The sequence below is a fragment of the Dothidotthia symphoricarpi genome (genome assembly GCF_010015815.1).
Source record: "Dothidotthia symphoricarpi CBS 119687 unplaced genomic scaffold P153scaffold_9, whole genome shotgun sequence".
Classification (NCBI taxonomy): Eukaryota; Fungi; Ascomycota; class Dothideomycetes; order Pleosporales; family Dothidotthiaceae; genus Dothidotthia; species Dothidotthia symphoricarpi.
In genome coordinates this window covers 1427638-1437731 of record NW_022985016.1, presented here as the reverse complement: position 1 = coordinate 1437731, position 10094 = coordinate 1427638, and positions in this window count along the sequence as shown.

The following is a 10094-nucleotide window of genomic DNA, read 5'->3' as shown; positions in this document are numbered from 1 at the left end:
ATTTATAACTAATACTAGTTAAAAGTTTTACTTTTGGAATTTAAATTTGTTTTACTATTATTACAAACGCCTATATGCTTAAATAAATTAATATATAAGCTTTATTATTATACTAATAATCTACTTTACTATTTCTACTTAGTTTATAGTATCTATTACTTTATCTATTTAGCCTATTTTAGTATAGTTTAATTCTCTATTTTTTATAGCCTATTTCTTCTTTAATAATTAAATAAGTAAAGACTAATAAGTTATAATTTCTTCTAGTTTTTTCTGCTATAGCTTTATCTTGGTATATTCTAATGTTATTTCTTTTCTAGTATATTTTATTCTTATAACTATTTAATTTAAAGTTTTTCTTTTAATAAGTTCTAATTTTTATATCTACTATTATAATATATTTAATTATTTAACTAACCTGTTGTCTTTTTTACTCTAAGAGGTATTAGGAACGCTAATCTCTCTAACTATTAAGAAATAATAATCTAATAAGACCTGTTTTAATATATTATTAAGAGTATATTTAAATTAGTTAAGTTTATTAGTTTCTAAAGAAGTATATAATATTAGAATTCTTTTTTAGATAAGGTAAACCTATATTAGCTTATTAGCTAATAACTCTTTGTTTAGTTATTTTCTGTTTTTAATTTTAGTATTCTGTTTTACTTAGATATTGTATAGTAGTTAAGTATTATGTTTTAGGTTAACACTGTATTCTAGCTAGGTACTCTAATTTAGGTATATTATATATACATATACTATGTCTTACAGGTAAGACAAGGATATAAAATAGTAATCCTAAGAGCTATAATCTACGTTACTACTTTTATTTATATAGCTTAGTCTACCTTTATTTAACTCTATTATATTGTTTATATAGACTCTACCTCTGCTAAGTATTAATATTTCTATTAACTGTATCCTGCCTATAGAGTTTAGCCTTGTCTGTTGTATTAATTTAGCCTACTAGAGCCTTTCTGTATAGGGCTTGTTAGTTTCTACTTCTAAGTAGGTTTATTTACTTATATTAACGTAGGAGTTCTAGAGCACTAATAGCAACGCTATCTAGTATACTAAATATATAAAGGTTTACTTTACTTAAGACTCTTCTACTTAAGTTATTTAGATACTTTAGTAAATCTATACAGTAACTTCTATTAACCTAGACTATACTAAGAGTTATCTCTATTACCTAACGCTACCTATTAAATCCTTAACTTAGGTTAATTATAATACCTTTACAGCTAACTTTATAAGATTTAAATAGGTTCTTTACTCTAAAGATAAGGTGTTCTGCTATGCTGTTTTAGCTTTATAGTATATTAATAGCTTATTAGATTATTATAAGCTTTTTAAATATACTTATATACTAGAGGATTATAAAAATAAGTATAACTTCTGCTTTATTATATAGAGTTCTATAAGAGAATAAGTTAAGTAGATTATAAGTGTAGGTATATCTATACCTTATGTATTCTATAAGGAATAGAAGCTTTAGAGCCGTAGAACAGAGAATTTTAATAATATACCTATCTAGGCAAGGTAGCTAGTTAAATAGATAAAAGGAATAAAGACTATCTTTTTAACCTATATAATATAAAAGCTAAGTCTTAGTTAATTATTTTTAGGGTAAAAGCTATATAGATAGATGTAATTTATAAACTAAGCCTATAGTAGTAAATGTAGTATATTACTATTTGCTTTAGTGTTTCTAGATTAGGTAATTTAAAGATAATAGAGGCCTATCTTCTAGAAGAAGTTTACTAATAGGAGTTTTCTAATAGTAAATAAATTAGCTAATTAACTATATAAACTCTCTTATACATAGCAGCGTAGAGCCTTTAATATAGTAGTAACTGCTGCTAAGCGCTATACTTAGTGTATACAGTATCTAGTTAACTGCCTAAATACCTATATAAAGAGCTATTTAGAGACTACACTATAATTCTAATATATATAACCTACTGCAAAAGACCTTAAACAGTAGATACAGTAGCTATTTAATAGCCTTAAGTTTCTTATATACTATAGTTTAGAGACTTTACAGTACTATTAGTAGGGTTAACCTATAGCTAAGTTCTATAGTTAGTAGATACTATAGCTAACAGCCTAGCCTAAGGCCCTTATATACAGTAGTTTAGAGACTATAAAACTCTTTTAGTAGAAGTAGAATACAGCTAAAAGCTGTACCTAGTAGATATAGTAGCTAGTTACCTAGCTTAATACACCTAGATACAGCGGTTTAAAGACTATAAAGCCTAGACTATAGATACTTAAGGTTAATATTAAAGTCCTTAAATACGTTATTACTTAGTTAGTAAGTACTAGTATATTAGGCGTAATCTTACTTTATTATATATAGCCTAGTAAATCTTTATAGTCTTACTCTAGACGTAATAGTTTCTAAATAGTTACTTTTTAAGCTACTTTATTAACTTTGTAAATAATAATAGAGTCTAGGAACTCTAACTGCTTTTGTATAGATTAGATTATATATACTATATCTCCTAGGCAGTATTTATTAACAGGATTAATGTTTACTTATTAATATATATATATTAAGTAATCTCTAGTCTATATTATAAAGGTAGTTCTATCTGCTAGATATATCTATTAAATAAAATAGTTCTTTAGCGTATTAAGCTTATTAGGTAGCTAATCTACGCTGTACTTCCTAATAATATCTAATAAAAAGACACTTACCTTAGAATTATAGTTATAATAGTTTAAGAAGAAAATCTTCTTCTTAAGAGAATATTTTACTCTATATATATTTATATACTGTAGTAGATAAAGCTAGGTTACTAATAGTTATTCTAAGCTGCTATCTATCTACTTAATCTTCTGCACGTAAGCTAGCTATTCCTAATCTACTTTATTCTACAGTATTATGTTAGTACTATTAGGGTTTATAGTAACTATATTTCTAACCTTAACTAGCCTAATATTATCTAGACTCTAAGCGTATAGTCTTAATCCTAAAGTTATTGCTTCTTTTAGAAACTTAAGCTTCTTCTTTAGAAGTTATTCTACTTATACTACTAAATTATATAGATCTATACTCTTTAGCTTACTGCTAAAGTATATATAGCTAAAATAATAATAAGCAGCTAGAGTTATAAGAGTAACCTTTATAACCTCTTTCTACTATTTAATACTTATTACTCCTTTAACTATATAGTTATCTTAGAGAGAATAAGCTAGTAAGCTATTTAAATTAAGTAAATTTAATACCTAAAGATAAATAAAGTAGGTACTTTATTTAGTAGTAAGCGTTTAAGGTAGATAGTAGTAAGGTAGAAGTTCTCTATAGTTAAGGCTTTAACTAGAGGTAATTAAGGCTAAAAGCAGCTAGGCGTAGGTTCTCTACAGTTAAGGCTTTAACTAGAAACTATAGAGAGAAATTAAGGCTAAAGGCAGTAAGGCGTAGGTTCTCTATAGTTAAGGTTTAGACTAGGGGTAATTAAGGCTAAAGGTAGTAAGCTATAGGTTCTCTACAGTTAAGGCTTTAATTAGAGCCTATAGAGAATAGTTAAGGCTAACGCTAGTAAGGCGTAGGTTCTCTATAGTTAAGGCTATAACTAAAACTTAAAGAAGTAAGGTTAACCTAAATATAATTACTAACGTGTTACTCTATATAGATATATAAGTATTTACTAATAGTATAAATGCTTACTTACCTTAGCCTTAAGGGATAAAAGAAGATATAGGTAAACTACTCTAGGTTAAGTTATTAGTTTTTATAGATATAACCTAGCTTCTGTTTAATATCTACCTTTCTTATAAGTTTAATACCTTTAGTAAATTAACTAAGACTGTTTACCTTCTAGGCAGAAATAGCTAATTCTTATAGAGTAATAAGTAACAGAAATAGATTTAAAGAAGTTATAGTAACTAGAGTAAATATATCTATATTAATAAGCCTATACTTGTTAAAGTTAGTCTTGTTAAAGAATTATATATATACTAAAGAAGCCTCTATTAATACTATCTATCTTATTAGAGCCTTTCTTTTCTTTTCTTACTAGTTCTTCTTTACTACTTTAAACCTATATATATCTAGTCTAAGAAGAGTAGCAAAAGCAAGATTTTATAATATTAATTTAAGAAACTAAATATAAAGAAAGACTATTAGTAGTAAGTAAAGAATAGTAAAGAGTAGCTAAGTTTAATAACGTATAGTAGTGCCTACTCTACTGTATAGAAGACTACTAAGCTCTCTTAGCGCAGGTAGAGTATATCTTAAAGCTGTACCTAGTAGATATAGTAGCTAGTTACCTAGCTTTACCTTTCTAGATATAGTAGTTTAAGGCCTACGCAGCTCTTTTAGTAGAGGTAGGGTACAGCTTAAAGCTGTGCCTAGAAGATATAGTAGCTAGTTACCTAGCCTAATATTCTTTAATACAGCAGGTTAGGGCCTATATAGACACTGCTTAAATAAACTATTATTAAATTAATATATAAGCTAATAATAAAACTAATAGTAAAAGGCTTTAAGGCCTATAAAGCGTATAGTTAATACTTATTACCTCTTTAACTATACAGCTACTCTAGAGAAGATAAGCTAGTAAGCTATCTAAATTAGGTAAGCTTAATACCTAGAGATAAATAAAGTTAGTTACGCTTTAGACTATAATATACTGTAGCCTAGATACTTTAATACTAGAATTAGCGTATAAGCTAAGTATAAAGGTAATAGTAGAAGGCTTTAAGGTATACTTAAACTTTATAAGAGCTATTTATAATAATCTTACTAACTACTTAATTAAAGGAAATTTTACACCTTACTATAATATAATTAGTTATACCTTTACTAACCTCTCTCTAAAAAGCCTAGTTTGTAGGCTTCTAATTAACTATTACTATTCTAGATTTAAGAATAATTTAAGTTACTCTAGAGAGAATAAGCTAGTAAGCTATCTAAATTAGGTAAATTTAATACCTAGAAATAAATAAAGTAGGTACTTTATCTAGTATTAAGTGTTTAAGGTAGGTAGCAGTAGGCTATAGGTTCTCTATAGTTAAGGATTTAACTAGAACCTATAGGGGATAATTAAGGCTAAAGGTAGTAAGGTATAGGCTCTCTATAGTTATAGTTTTAACTAGAGGTAATTAAGGCTAAATGTAGCTAGGCGTAGGTTCTCTATAGTTAAGGCTTTAACTAGAACCTATAGAAGATAGTTAAGGTAGATAGTAGCAGGCTATAGGTTCTCTACAGTTAAGGCTTTAACTAGAGGTAATTAAGGCTAAAAGTAGCTAGGCGTAGGTTCTCTATAGTTAAGGCTTTAACTAGAACCTATAGAGGGAAATTAAGGCTAAAGGTAGTAAGGCGTAGGTTCTCTATAGTTAAGGCTTTAACTAGGGGCAATTAAGGCTAAAAGTAGCTAGGCGTAGGTTCTCTATAGTTAAGGCTTTAACTAGAACCTGCAGAGAGAAATTAAGGCTAAAGGCAGTAAGGCATAGGTTCTCTACAGTTAAGGCTTTAACTAGGAGTAATTAAGGTTAAAGGTAGCTAGGCGTAGGCTCTTTACAGTTAAGGTTTTAACTAGAGCCTATAGGAGATAGTTAAGGTAGATAGCAGTAGGCTATAGGTTCTCTATAGTTAAGAATTTAACCAAGACTTAAAGTAGTAAAGTTAACATAGATATAAAAGTAGGCACGTTACCTACTATAGATATATAAGAGAGTTTCTACTCTAGATAGATAGTATTTATAAAATTTCTACTAAGATAGAGTTTACCTGCTTATAGTTCTAATATATATCTACGCCTGCCTCTATATATAAACTTATACTATAGTATTTATTACTACGTATAACGTATAGCTCTTCCTATATTTATATTCTATTAAAGCTAAGGGCGTACTTATCTATATATTATATAAGCCTCTATCTTACCTCCTTATCTGCGTATATTAATATACTAGGTATAACTATTATATAATCTCTCTCTCTTTTTATACAATACTTAAACAGCCTAGTTATAACACGTCTATAGGCGCCTCCTCTTATAGTAGGTTATACTTCTATATCTCTACCTAACGCCTTTAGTAAAAGCCCCTACTACACTCTAAATAAGATAAGTCCTTAACCTAAGTACTATTATAGATATAATACTTATTATATAAATATTATCTAGTAGGGAAGTTCTAACGTAGACCCTATTAACTAGCCTACTAATAAAGTGTATAATAGGCGTTAGTAATAGAGTACGTAAAGCACTTTAGTAATATATTATATAATATATATTAGCTATAAAGTGTATAAATCAAGGCTATAGACTATAAAGATAATAAAGGTAGAGCTTAGAATACGTCTAAAGAAGGTTTAATAGATATAGCTATATATATTACCTTACTAAAGCTAGCTGTTCTACTAGAATATTAGTTTAAGGTTAAGTACTTATAAGATCTAAATTTATATTCTAGGAAAGTCTTTATTAGACAGTATTATTAACTATCTAAATTAGGCTAGATAGTTTCTATATAGGCCTGTATTAAGCTAGGTAGGCCTATTTAGTGCAGTATAGTAATAATCTTTAATAATAACAAGAAATAAATAAGTATTAAGGTAGTTAGGCCTAAGTAAGTAAGTTTAATAGTGTTCTTCCTAGTATTAACTTATATAATAGTGTAGGCGTTAGAATATTATTTCTATTACTAAAGCCTATAGTAACTCTAGAATATTAAACTTACCTTATAATATTAAGCTTAGTTAAGAGGCTATACCTTAGTAATAGAAAACTTATAATAAGCCTACTAATAAAGTAGGTATATAAAGCACTTTAGTAATAGATTATATAATATATATTAGTAGTAAAGTATATAAAGTGCTTTAGTAATAGAGTAGGTAATAAGCCTTTACTTAAGTTAGCAGCTATAGAGTCTAGAAGCCCTAGCTACTTCTTTTCTTAACTATATATCTCTCTATTTATAACTAAAGTAGGCGTTAATAATCTTAAGAAGGGCGGTAATAAGTCTATAGCTCTCTAGATAATTAGTATAGTAGAGAGGCTTATAGAAGATAATTTATATAAGATAAGCCTATAAGCTAAGAGTATAGGTAGGCAGCGTTTTATAAGAGGCCTATTCTAACCTACTTCTCTACCTATAGGACTTTATTTAGTGTAAGACGCCTACTTATATTACCTAGATAGACTACCCCCTTTAGAGTATTACGTAATAGCTATACTAGAAGAAGCAGGCTTAGTAGGCTAATTAGAGGACCCTAAGTTTACTAAGTAAGACCTAGGGCTCTATAATTAGCTAAAATTGCTAGGCCTTAAAAATTTCTAAAAAATAGTAGCTGTAATAGTACTTCTACCTATAACCTCCTTTAGCGTATTAAGCTTATTAGGTAGCTAATCTACGCTATACTTCCTAATAATATCTAGAGAGAAGATACCTACCTTAGAATTATAGTTATAGTAATTTAAGAAGGAGACTCTCTTTTTAAAAGGATACCTAGCTCTATATATATTTATATACTGTAGTAGATAAACCTAGCCTACTAACAGCTGCTCTAGGCTGCTGTCTACCTACTTAATCTTCTATACAAAAGCTATTAACTAGCTAGTTAAGGAGTATATAATATACTATAGTAATAGGGCGTATAAAGCACTTTAGTAATATATTATATAATACGCGTTAGCAGTAAACTGTATAAGGTACTCTAGTAATAGAGTTTATAGTATACTTTAGCTTAATTTAGTAGCTACCTAGCTAGTTACCTATACTGTAGTAGCAGCTAGGGCTTTACTTAGCTTTTACATCCTTATCTGTATATAGTAATACGCTAGATATAGCTATTATATACTCTCTCTCTCTCTCTCTCTTTATATAATACTTAAATAGTCTAGTTATAACACAGCTTTAAGTAATAAGACCTTGTATACTATATAATACTATTAAATTCTAACTTAATCCCCTCTTAAAACACCTCTATTACTTATTAGTAGGTATAAACTCTTAAACCTAGAGCTAAAGTAATTAAAAAGGCTATAGCGTTTAAAGTATAAGTGTTATTTATATAGTTACTAGTAATATACTATCTATTAATAAGCCTAGCTATAAGCTTCTAAATATACTGTAGCGTAATATTCTTACTATTAAGTTTAAGGTATTTTGCTATCTTGCCTATAGATTTAGCTGTACTTTTATTTAATACTATATTATTATCTTAGAGTATTAATACAACGCTATTTACTATATATTTTATCTAGAAGAGACCTAGGCTAAGTATATTTATATAGACACTATTATTATCTATTAAATCCTAGAGCGTCTGTAGTTTAGTGTAATATAAGATTACGCTTCTTAGTATCTCTCTCTAGATTATATACTTAGCTGTTACTATAGGCGTAGTAAGTAGGTAATATTCTATTAGGTAAATATAAATAGGAAACTTACTTTAATAGCTAAAGCTATACTCCTTGTTTACTCTAAGCTATCTAATAATATCTATAGCATAATACTTCTTATTTAGTTAATTTAGAGAAGAGTAGTTAAGATTAATTATAGTAATATTTAGGTTTTTCTTTAAGGATGTATATACTATTGCTTATAGAAGAGACTAGAGGATAGTTAGTTAAATATTTAGAAAATATAGGTTTTTAAACACTATACTATAGAAATAGATATAAAAGTAAACGTATTGCCTTTTAGTAACAGATATAACTTTATAAAGAATAAGAATATACTTAACTCTTAGCCTTCTAGAGTAAAGAGTGTTAGGAAAGATTTATTTTTAACTAAAAAGGCTGTGTTAGAAATAAACTTACTATTTTCTATAAACTGCATATAGTTTTTTATATCCTAGATATAAAATACTAGATAAGGAGAGCTTAATAATAGGTTTCCTAAGTATATTATTAGGTTAGCTCTATTATTAGAAGTTTCTAAGTGTAGCGTAGATAAAAGATCTATAATAAGATTATCTTCTATATCTATAAAGTACTTGTTAAAGTTATTCTTAAAAGTTCTTAGTCTGTAGTTTAAGAGCTGTATATATATTAAAGAAGCTTCTGCTAAGGCCTTCTACTATTCTTTAATAAGCTAAATACAAGATTTATACTTTTCTATACTACTAAATCTTTAACTTTTACTGTAGAGTCTAGCTTAAAGTTAACCTTAATTTCTTATTAAGTTAACTAGATTCTAAGTTTATTTATAGTTACCTTAATACTCTCTTAGAAGTTAGTATAAACGCTACTTATATTATTAAACTTAACTTTATTAAACACTTAAGCCTATTAAAGGCTACTCTTACTACTATTTATACATATCTTAGTAAATTAGGCGTTAATTTTCTTAGGTTTAAGAGCTATTTTAGTAATTGTATTAAACACAGTTATAATAGTAGTAGTACCTAGGCTATTATACTATCTATATATAATATATAGCAGCACTTATTTATTTATAGCCTATATATATTAAGAACTATCTTTAATATTCTGTAAATAATTAAGAGATAGTGTAGTGTAAGAATACACTTAACTCTTAGCCTTCTAGAGTAAAGAGTATTAGAAAAGGCTAAGTTTCTATAAAGTAGGTATAACTATTTATATCCTACGTAAGAAGCGCTAAATAAGGTAAGCTTACTAGTGCTCTTACTAAGTAATCTCCTACGCTAATAAGCTGTAAGGCGTACTATAGTAATAGAGTATATAAAGTACTTTAGTAATATATTATATAATATATATTAGCAGTAAAGTATGTAAGGTACTCTAGTAATAGGGTTAGTAATATATATCTATTTAATTTAGTAGCTACTAGGCTCCTTAATTTAGTAGCTACTAGGCTTAGAAGCTCTAGTTACCTAGCTAATTACCTATACTATAGTAGTAGCTAGGGCTGTACTTAGCTCTTACATTATTATCTGCATATAATAATATACTAGATATAATTACTCTATATCTTCTTCTCTTTACCTATAATATTTAAACAGTCTAGTTATAATACGTCTGTAGGTGCCCCCTCTTATAGTAGGCTATACTCTTATATTTCTACCTAATACTATTAGTAAAAGCCTCTACTATACTCTAAATAAGATAGCTCCTTAATCTAAGCGCTGTTATAAACGTAATACTTATTATATA